Here is an 11804-nt window from a genome sequence, read left to right as displayed (position 1 = left end):
GAAACAGAGATCTGTGTTAGAGGAAACTTTCATTAATCTATGCATAGATACTTTCTGGTTTCTTAGTGTACAATTATAATGCAGATGGGATGAGGTTGGTGAGAAAAACACAGGACTGGAAGTGATGGAATGGTATATGCTGTCTATTAATAGAGTATTTTCATGCTCTTTATACTGCATTATACTAACACTGCAGTTTGCCAGATTGTTGATCATTCTTCAATGGAGCAATGTCAGTGTGCATCTCACTGTGGCACAGCAGTTAGCATTGCTGCCTCACAGTGCCAGGGACCCGGGTTCGATTCCCAGCTTGGGTCACAGTTTGTGCAGAGTCTGCACGTTCTCCCCATGTCTGCATAGGTTTCCGCCAGGTGCTCTGGTTTCCTCTCACAGTCCAAAAGATGTGCTGATTAGGTACGTTGCCCATATTAAATTCTCCCGTAGTATACCCAAACAGGCACCAGAGTGTGACAACTAGGGGATTTTCACAGTATCTTCATTGCAGTGTTAATGTAAGCCTACTTGTGACTAACAAATAAACTTTAAAAACATGGCACGGACAATGGCTTCTCCTCCAAACAAACCTCATGGCATGAAAGAAACCTGAGAACAGACCACATAACTCAGATTGATGTGTGGCGCCAGGGAGCTATGTCAGCTGCAACTTCTGAAAATGTCATGAATTCAACTTAACTCGTTAACTCTGGTTTTACTCTAAAGGGCTGAATAAACTAATATTCATTGTCCTGAACATCTCCTTTTCTGCAGAAATGTCACAGGATGCTTTCAAGCAACAGTCTCAAATTTTGGGGGAAAGCATGAACCTTCATACCCTATTGGATGAAGTGAAATGTTACCAAGAACGTAAACATTGGGTCACGTCAAGTTTTCCATATTGTACACTGACTAAAACTGGCTTTGTAATCTGAGGTGGCGGTCAATGTTTTGCACAAACATAACCTTTCATTCTCGCTTCTCATACAACCATGAGAACACCAGGACAAGGACTGAGCAGAAAGAGGATGGTGTGGAAAGTACAAGGATACAGAGTGCCCCAATGGAGCGAAAGATGCACCTATCCCCAGATTGCACAATAAGGATGTTGAAATGGAGGTGACGCTTCACTGCTCTGTAGGAGCTCTGCCTCCTTAGCAATTCCTGCTGCACCCAGACGTACCCCACTCCCCTCCTGGCCACAGCCATGAAACTCCCGGCACTACCGTGCAACCTGAGAGATGGGACATATAGCCCATGGTTTGAGTCAAAACTTCTGGGGACCACAGGGAGAGTATATGGGACCTCTGCTGGTTATCAAAGTGTCAAGTGACTTTAGCGAACCATATTCAGGCAGGTGGTTGTGTGGAGTGTTTCATTTATTGCTGAGGGGTCTGCAGATGAAAGCCATTTACCTCCCCCCTTAACGTACACCTTTTTCTGAAGGTGCCCTTTTGTATGCAGAATCTACCTACTCCTGGTCTCTGGGGACACATCAGACTACATAATGTTTTATGAATAGCCATTTCTCCATCCTTTTTTTATATGACTATTTCAAAGCAGTGTCAACTACTATTGGTTTTTAATTCCTCAGCCACTTTCCTGATTGTAACTGCTGTGTTCCTGCTCAACTGTGAATGTGGACAAGTGCAACTTGCTGAAAATGTCTGCTGCTTTTAAAATTGTTCAGATTTTAGTCACTGTTTTTATTGATGGGCATTAACTGTCATTTGGCTGCACCTTAATCTGCTTTTCAATTAACTGTTTTTGTACTGCTATATTGAATAAAAGTTCAATTATTTAAAAAAAACTATTGCCTGTCCTTTTTTACATTCGCATTACCATGGGATGACTTCATAGCAAAACTGTTCTCGACTTCCTATTTTTCTACAATTTCCTATGTTACAAAAGTGACCATTCTGAGATGATGGAAAGTAGTGCATACGTAAATCTATCTTCCCGGCTGCCTCTAATCTTCTGAAGGAACTTTGGTAAATGTACTGTGCTTACTTCAGTTCAACGGTGGCATCTCCGCATCAATGTTCAAACACCAGAGGCTACTAGCTGCAGTCTGGAGTACAGTAACCCTGTCTTCTACCAGGAGGCAACCATCTATAGACTCAGGTACAGGCAGTTTGAGAGGTCCCAGTCATTTGGAGATTTCATAGATTATATAGAACCCCTACATTGCAGAAGGAAGCCTCTTTCACCCTCCCCCACCATCTTTCATCCCTTTTTGCTCCCCCACACTAATCACAATTCCACGAGGTCCTATCCCTGTATTCACCCTGTTAGTCCCCTGACACTGAAGGGCAATTTACCATGGCCAATTAACCTAATTCAAGCATCTTTGGACTGTGGGAGCAAACCCGAGCAGCCAGAGGAAACCCATGCTGATACGGAGAATGTGCAAACTCCACACAGACAGTGAACCTAGGCTAGGTTTGATCCCATGTCTCTGGAGCTGTGAGGCAGCAGTGCTAAGCATTGTGCCACCATGTTGCCCAAATTTCACCAAGTCAAGGCTGAGTCCTTCCTGTAGTTTGAAATAGTGTGTTGCACATCATTTCATGACAACCTTTGCTTCTGTATTACAGAGAGAACTCTATAACACCCTAGCACCAGTATTGCGCTGTAAGCACTCTTAGTCCTTTCCCAGGTCCTTGTGTGCACAGTTGTGCCCTATCTATGATGCAATCTTGTTGATGGGGAATGGCTAAGCATTGTCTCCCAGAATCTATGCATCTCCTTATCTCTCTGCTGAGGTAAGTCAATGATGTAATAGCATGAACATTTGCCCAATGCTCTGGATGTCAGATAATTGGCATATGTCAGCCAGGCACAGTGGTTAGCACTGTTGCCTTACAGTGCCAGGGACCCAGATTCAACTCTGACCTTGAGTTTCTGTGTAGAGTTTGCACTTTCTCCCCATGTCTACACGGGATTCCTCCAGTGCTCTAAGTGCAAAGATGTACAGGTTAGGTGGATTGGTCACAGTAAATTGCCCCTTGGTATCCAAACAGGTGTATGTTAGGTGGATTAGCACATAGGTTATGGGGATGGGGGAGGGATTAGCCTGGGTAAGATGTTCTTCGGAGAGTTCGTGCAGAGTAGATGGGCCAAATGGCCTCCTTCTGCACTGTAGCCATTCTATGATTTATGATATGAGGTCTGTTCTAACATAGGAGTAGGAGTAGGCCATCTAGCCCTTCAAGCCTGCCCCGCCATTCAATAAGATCATGGCTGATCTGTCGTGGCTCAGTTCCACATTCTCGCCCTCTCCCCATAACCCTTAATCCCCTCGCTTATCAAAAACCCATCAACCCGCATCTTAAAAATATTTAGCGAGGTAGCCTCCACCACTTCAACGGGCAGAGAATTCCAGAGATTCACCACCCTTTGAGTGAAGAAGTTCCTCCTCAACTCCGTTCTAAACCACCCCCCCCCCCTTTATCTTGAGGCTGTGCCCCCTAGTCCTACTGTCCTTTCTGAGCGGGAAGACTCTCTCCACCTCTATCCTATCCATCCCATTAATCATCTTATATGTCTCAATGAGATCTCCCCTCATTCTTCTAAACTCTAACGAGTACAAGCCTAGTTTATTCAGCCTCTCCTCATAGCTCAACCCCCTCAACTCCGGTATCAGCCTAGTAAACCTCCTCTGCACTCCCTCCAAGGCCAAAATACCCTTGCGTAACTGCGGCGACCAAAACTGCGCACAGTACTCCAGCTGCGGCCTCACCAGTGCCCTATACAGCTGCAGCAAGACCTCCCTACTTTTATATTCAATTCCCCTCGCTATGAAGGCCAGCATCCCATTTGCCTTCCTGACCACCTGCTGCACCTGCAGGCTGGGTTTTTGCGACTCATGCACAAGGACCCCGAGGTCCCTCTGCACCGTCGCCTGCTGCAGTTTTTCGCCACGTAAGTAATAGTCCTTCCTACCATTATTCCTACCAAAGTGGACCACCTTGCACTTGCCAACATTAAATTCCATTTTCCAGTTCCTGGCCCATTCGCCCAGCCTATCTAGATCCTTCTGCAGACTCTCCACACCCTCCGCGCAATTTGCCGTTCCACCAATCTTGGTGTCATCAGCAAATTTCGACACCATACACTCGGTTCCCTCCTCCAGATCATCTATATAAATGGTAAATAGCTGAGGCCCCAGCACCGACCCCTGAGGCACTCCACTAGTCACCAACCGCCAATCCGAATAGCACCCATTAACCCCCACTCTCTGCCTCCTATTTGACAACCAATCCTCTATCCACGCTAACACCCTACCCCCAACTCAATGCCCCCTTACCTTCTGCAATAACCTCTTGTGAGGTACCTTGTCAAACGCCTTCTGAAAATCAAGAAAAACCACATCCACCGGCTCTCCTCTGTCCACCGCCCTAGACACATCCTCACAGAACTCCAATAAATTTGTCAGACACGACTTCCCCTTAACGAAACCGTGCTGCGCCTGCTCTATCAAGCAATTCCCCTCAAGATGCCTCGCTATTTCCTCCTTGATGACGGATTCTAACATTTTACCTACAACAGACGTTAAACTAACCGGCCTATAATTCCCTGCCTTTTGCCTGGCACCCTTCTTAAACAACAGCGTAACATTAGCCGTTTTCCAATCTTCTGGCGCTTCCCCGGAATCCAGTGACGTTTGGAAAATAACCACCAAGGCATCCACTATCACCTCCGCCTTTTCTTTCAGAACCCTTGGATGCATTCCATCCGGTCCTGGGGACTTGTCCACAATCAGTTCCTCCAGTCTGTCGAGCACTGCCTCTCTAGTAACAATAATGTCATTGAGACCCTCTAGTCCTACCACCTTTCCATCGCTAATACCCAACAAATTATTCACGTCCTCCTCCGTGAAGACCGAATCAAAAAAGTTATTCAAGACCTCAGCCATTTCCCCATCCCCTACCACTAAGTCCCCCCTCTCATCCTCTAAGGGTCCAACGTTCACCCTAGCCAGCCTCTTCCTTTTTATATATTTATAAAAACTCTTGCTATCCTTTTTTATATTAAGCGCTAGCCCAGCTTCATAGTTTCTCCTACCCTTCTTTATCAACTTCTTTGTCAATCTTTGTTGACATTTAAACCTCTCCCAATCCTCTTCTCGCCCACTACTCTTAGCTACTCTAAACGCCTCCGCTTTTAATTTAACACTTTCCTTCACCTCCTTTGTTATCCACGGCTTATTACCTCTCCTCCTACGGTCCTTTTTAACCATCGGAATAAATTTCTGCTGAGCACCAAGAAAGATCTCCTTAAAGATCCTCCACTGCTCCTCAGCAGACCTACCTTCCAACGCGCTCCCCAGTCAACATTCGCCAATTCTTCTCTCATCCTACCATACTCCCCTCTGTTCAAACAAAGGACGCGTGTCCGGAAACCCACTTTCTCCTCCTCCATCTGCACCAGGAACTCCACCATACAATGATCACTCTCCCCAAGAGGATCCTTCACCGCAAGGTCCCTAATTCTACCCGTCTCATTACATAACACCAGATCCAATATAGCTCGCTCCCTCGTCGGCTCCAACACACACTGTTCAAGGAAACTATCCCGGCAGCATTCCAAGAACTCCTCCTCGAGCCCACCGCGTCCAACATGGGTCAACCAATCAATATGTAGATTGAAATCCCCCATAATTATCGCCGTTCCATTCCTGCACGCCGCATTTATTTGCACGTTAACAGCCCGCCCCACCTCCAGATCATTATTCAGGGGACTATAGACGACACCCACCAGCGTCTTCCTCCCTTTGCTGTTCCTAATCTCCACCCACAACGATTCCACTTTCTGCTCTTTGGTTCCTATATCATCCCTTGCTACCACCCTGATGCTATCCTTAATCAGCAGAGCTACGCCCCCACCTTTTTCCTCCCGCCTATCCTTCCTAAACACTTGATACCCCTGGACATTCAGCTCCCAGTCCCTGTCACCTTGCAGCCACGTCTCTGTAATGGCCACCAGGTCATATCCATTTGTGCTGATCTGCGCCACCAGCTCATCCACTTTATTCCAAATGCTTCGTGCATTTAGATAAAGTGCCTTCACCTGGACCCTATTTGCCAGAACACCACCAACCATACTCACGCGCCCTACTCCCTTTATTATTGGGACATCCTCGGCCTCGTCCCTTACCTGTACCCTTTCCTTAACTTTAGACCCCGTAATGTCACCTACCCTTGCACCCTCCCCCCCCCCCAATTAGTTTAAAGCCCTGTCTACAGTCCTATTTACATGATTCGCCAGGACTCTGGTCCTAGCACGGTTCAGACCAACCCCATCCCACCTGAACAGGTCCCACCTACCCCAATACTGATGCCAATGCCCCATAAATTCAAACCCATTCCTCCCACACCAATCCCTGAGCCACCCATTCACTTCCTTAATCTTATCAACCTTACGCCCGTCTGCACTCGGTTCAGGCAGTAGCCCAGAGATAACCACCTTGTCGGTTCTACTTTTTAATTCCATTCCCAGCTTTTCATACTCCCTCCCCAGATCCTCAGTTCACATTTTGCCTACATCGTTGGCACCCACATGTACCACAATGACCGGATTCTCACCCTCCCACTCCAGGTTCCTCTGCAGCCCAGATGTGACATCCCGGACCTGAGCACCAGGCAAACAACACACCCTTCTGTGCACTTTGTCATTGTGACAAAGGACAGTGTCAATACCCTTAACCCCACTATCCCCAATTACTACTACGTTCCTTTTCACCTTCTCTTTGCCTATGTCCTGCGTCTGCATCACTGTACTGTGTGCAGTTTGCTCACCAACCTCACCTCCCTCGTTCTCGTCCAGACTGGAAGCAAGAACCTCAAACCTGTTATGCAGATTGAGAGGCTGAGGCATCCGCTCCCCACCCTCCTTCCTCCGGTCCCCACCCTCCTTCCTCCGGTCCCCACCCTCCTTCCTCCGCTCCCCACCCTCCTTCCTCCTCTCAGCAGCCCCCTCTTGTTCCTGACCCTTAGAGTTAGCCAGTCTGGGGGCGTGGATGTCACTTGCACCCCATTGACAATGGCACCCTCTCTCCCCCTGATGAGCCTCAGTGTCTGTAGCTTAGAGGCCAGCTCAGCTGTGATATCAGATAGATTGTCAACACTGATGGACTTGCAGACTCACAACTGGGTCGAAATCCATTTGGGTAATATACTGGAAGATGACCAACATAAACCATGAATCAGGATTTACGAAAGATGGTAAAAATTGGGGGAAATTTGGACACTTTAATGTGTAAACTGTTATGATCCAATAATATTCGGACTATTCAAGAATGTAAAAATCCAAATTGCAATCCTATAAAATAAATTGTTCAAACAGCTTCCCTCTGTACCTTCATGGTAAATCAAACTTTCATTTTGGCAAAAACTTTCCAGCCAGGATTTATAATTCCTATACTCTATATAATAATATTAACTAGTTATGAGATCACAAGAATTTATAAATGGTTGTGAATGTAGCTCAGTCCATTGCACAAACCAACCTTCCATCCATTGACTGTGTTACCTTTTCTGAGGTAGCACTTCCTCCAATTCCACGGCAGGCGAGGAGATAGAATTCCGGCGACTGTCTTCCATCTTCTTCCATCGGGGAAAAGATACAAAAGTCTGAGACCATATACCAACCAACTCAAGAACAGCTTCTTCCCTGCTGCCATCAATCAGACTTTTGAATGGGCCTGCCTTATATTAAGTTGATCTTTCTCCATGCCCTAACTGTAACACTATAATCTGCACCCTGTCCTTTCCTTCATTCCTATGCACTTTCTGAATGGCATGTTTTGCAAGCAAGAAACAATACTTTTCACTGTAGCCAATACATGTGACAATAGTAAACCAAATCAAACTAAAATTCATTTATTCAGCCATTAAACCTGCGCCACCTTCAGGATTATCCCAAAAACTGTTGGCAAACCGCCCAGGGAACCTGAATTCATACTGCAGATGCTGACAATCTGAAATAGAAAGATAAAGTCTTGGAAAAACTCAGCAGGCCTGACAACATCTGTGGAGAGGAAAACAGAGCAGGCATTTCAAGTCCAATAGGGCTCTTCCTTGGAACTGGTCAGGGAGTCTGTTCTCAAGACAAGGAAAGAAAGAGTGTAGCATCACAATTCATCTGGCTCTCAAGTTGCATCACAATTACTTCAGCTGATGTCCAATTATTGTCGTGTTTTCATTATTACAGCGTTTAATTTTAAACTGCCAACTGATGTGCTTACATCATACATGTATCCGTAGTAACACTCACATTCTGGGATGTGCTAATCTGAATTGCAAAAATAAATTGCGAATAGTCAGTTGTCCCCAAACTTGTTAAAGGCATATTAAAGGTCCCAAAACATTGTTTGTTACCCTGACTCTATCTTCATGCTTGATACTTCATAACGGTACGTTTCTCCTCCACCAGTACGTTAAGAGGAATGTAATAATAGGGCAAAAAAGTGAGATAAGCAGAGGAGAAAATCTTAAGCATTTGGAAGACATTATTTAAAACCCTGTTTCTCAACAAAAGGTAAGTTTCTTTTTAAAGGACAACAGCTGAAGAAACTAAATCAAATACATGAATAATTGCATCTGTTTTTCAGGTTTATAGTATATTAAATGTTGACTGTTAGAATTAAAAAGTAAGGCAGCTTTGTAACTTTTGAATTGGATGTAAGTTGTATCATCAAACTGCCTCTAATTTATGGACTGTTTATTGCCCTGCTGTTTATGGTGAACATATGTTGCTGAATCTGCAGATGATGCTTAGTGGGTAATGCGTGGTGTAGAGGAACCCACTCTGATGGGAAAGGCCCCAGATTCAGTCGTTAGGCATTGCTGATCTCAATCCTGGCTACTTTACTGCAGAAGGAATAATGATGAACATCGTGCCTTGGAAAGGTCATAGCTGCAATCAGCAATGTGGGTGTGGGGAACATGGGGTGGGAACCTGATGATATGCATTAATCATCCTGTCATTAGTATTCAGTGATAGCGACTGTCAGCAAAGAAAATGAAAAAAAAACCTTACAGAATAAACAGGCAAAAGAGATGAGAAGCACAGCCGCATTTTCCATTGGGGGGGCGTAAGTCAAAACAGCATTATAAGCTTAACAGAACACTGATGGGTGAAGCCACGTTTACAATATTTCTCTGACATTGGTCACTTTACCATCAAAAGTATATATGTTTCTTGGAGACATCCAGAGAACAACAAAGGTGAAGATAGAAAGTATTTACATAACGCCATTCTCATCCCCAGAACTCCCAAAGTTACTTGCAATCTGTGAGTTACTTAAGAACAACCATTGTTTGGAAGGCATTTTCAAACAGCAACTAAATTAATGACCTGGTAGTCTCATCTGCTCTTTAATGGTATTGGCTGAGGGAGGGTATGTCTGGGACACAGCTGCAAGCTTTTCAGATACTGCCACATCACAGAATCCCTGCAGTACAGAAGGAGGCCATTCAGCCCATCAAGTCTGTATTGATCACAATCCTTCCTAGACCCCATTCCTATAACCCCACATATTTACCCTGCTAATTCCCTCACCCTAGGGTCAATTTTAGCACGGCCAATTAACCTAACCTGCACATCTTTGGACTGTGGAAGGAAACCGGAGCACCCGGAGGAAACCCGTGCAAACATGGGGAGAATGTACAAACTCCACACAGACAGTGACCAAGGATGGAATCGAACCTGGCTCCCTGGCATTGTGAGGCAACAGTGCCATCCATGCCACTCCCTCATCTTTCAACATCTCATCCAATGATTCTGAGCTTGGGTACAAAGTTTTGAGACCCTCACAAAAATGAGCTTGCTTTTAGTAAAGAGAAAAAGGTTGGGAAAGACAATATCATTCAAGAACATATCTATCTCTGTATTAACTATGCTCAATGACCTGGCCTTCACAGCATCCCGTGGTAATGAATTCCACAGATTCACCACCCTCTGGCTATTGGAATTTCTCCACATCTCGGTTCTAAAGGGTCGTCCCTTACTCTGAGGCTGTGCCCTCGGATCCTAGTCTCTCCTACTAATGGAAACATCTTCCCCGTGTCAACTCTATCCAGGCCTTTCAGTATTCTGTGAATCAATCTTCCTACAGTATGGCATTCAGAATTGGATGCAATTTTCCAGCTGACAGCTACGTCTGATTCCCTCCAATCGGATTTCTGCCACAGTACCAAAACAGTTTCTATGTGACTGTGACAAAGGTAAACTTATCCTCCATGTCCTCTTAACTGGTCTACAGCCTTTGCCTTAATTGGCCATACCATCTTCCTTTAATGCCTCACCATTATTGTTCATCTTAACGGCATGGCACCAAGATAGGAGCTTGGCTCTATTCTTGTCTAGTAGCATAGAATCATAGAGTCATAGAGATTTACAGCATGGAAATAGGCCCTTCAGCTCAACTTGTCTATGCCTTTTTTTTAAAACCCCTAAGCTAATCCCAATTGCCCACATTTGGCCCATATCCTTCTATACCCATCCTACCCATGTAACTATCTAAATTCTTCTTAAAAGACAAAATTGTACCCGTCACTACTACTACCTCTGGCAGCTTGTTCCACACACTCACCACCCTCTGTGTGAAAAAATTGCCCCTCTGGACACTTTTGTACCTCTTCCCTCTCACCTTAAACCTATGCCCTCTAGTTTTAGAGTCCCTTACCTTTGGGAAAAGATATTGACTATCCAGCTGACCTGTGCCCCTTATTATTTTATGGATCTCTATAAGATCACCCTTCAGCCTCCTACGCTCCAGTCTATCCAACCTCTTCTTATAACTCAATCCATCAAGTTCCAGTAGCATCCTTGGAAATCTTTTCTGCGCTGTTTCTAGTTTAATAATATCCTTTCTATAATTGGGTGACCAGAACTGCACACAGTATTCCAAGTGTGGTCTTACCAATGTCTTGTACAACTTCAACAAGACGTTCCAACTCCCGTATTCAATGCTCTGACCGATCAAATCAAACATGCTGAATGCCTTCTTCACCACTCTATCCACCTGTGACTCCACTTTCAAGGAGCAATGGACGTGTACCCATAGATCTCTTTGTTCTGTAACTCTCCCCAACACCTACCATTAACTGAATAAGTCTTGCCCTGGTTCAATCTACCAAAATGCATCACCTCACATTTGTCTAAATTAAACTCCATCTGCCATTTGTCAGCCCACTGATCCAATTGATCAAGACCCCGTTGCAATTGGAGATAACTTTCTTCACTGTCCACTATGCCACCAATCTTGGTGTCATCTGCAAACTTACTAACCATGCCCCCTGTATTCTCATCCAAATCATTAATATAAATGACAAATAACAGTGGACCCAGCACTGATTTCTGAGGCACACCACAGGTCTCAGGCCTCCAGTTTCAAAAACAATCCCCTACAACCACCCTCTGGCTTCTGTCAAGAAGCCAATTTTGTATCCATTTAGATACCTTATTCTGGATCCCATGAGATTTAACCTTGTGCAACAACCTACCATGCGGAACCTTGTCAAAGGCCTTGCTAAAGTCCATGTAGACAACATCAACTTCACTGCCCTCATCTACCTTCTTGGTTACCCCTTCAAAAAGCTCAATCAAATTTGTGAGACATGATTTTCCATTCACAAAAGCCATGCTGACTGTTCCTAATTAGTCTTTGCGTCTCTAAACGCCTGTAGATCCTGTTTCTCAAAATACTTTCCAACATTTTACCCACCACTGATGTGAGGGTCACTGGCCTGTATTTCCCAGGCTTTTCCCTGCAGCCCTTTTTAAACAAAGGCACAACATTTGCC

The sequence above is a fragment of the Carcharhinus amblyrhynchos genome, chromosome 29 (genome assembly GCF_965287045.1).
Source record: "Carcharhinus amblyrhynchos chromosome 29, sCarAmb.v2.hapA, whole genome shotgun sequence".
Classification (NCBI taxonomy): domain Eukaryota; kingdom Metazoa; phylum Chordata; class Chondrichthyes; order Carcharhiniformes; family Carcharhinidae; genus Carcharhinus; species Carcharhinus amblyrhynchos.
The sequence above is the reverse complement of the archived record's forward strand: the minus strand, read 5'-3'. Positions refer to the sequence as shown.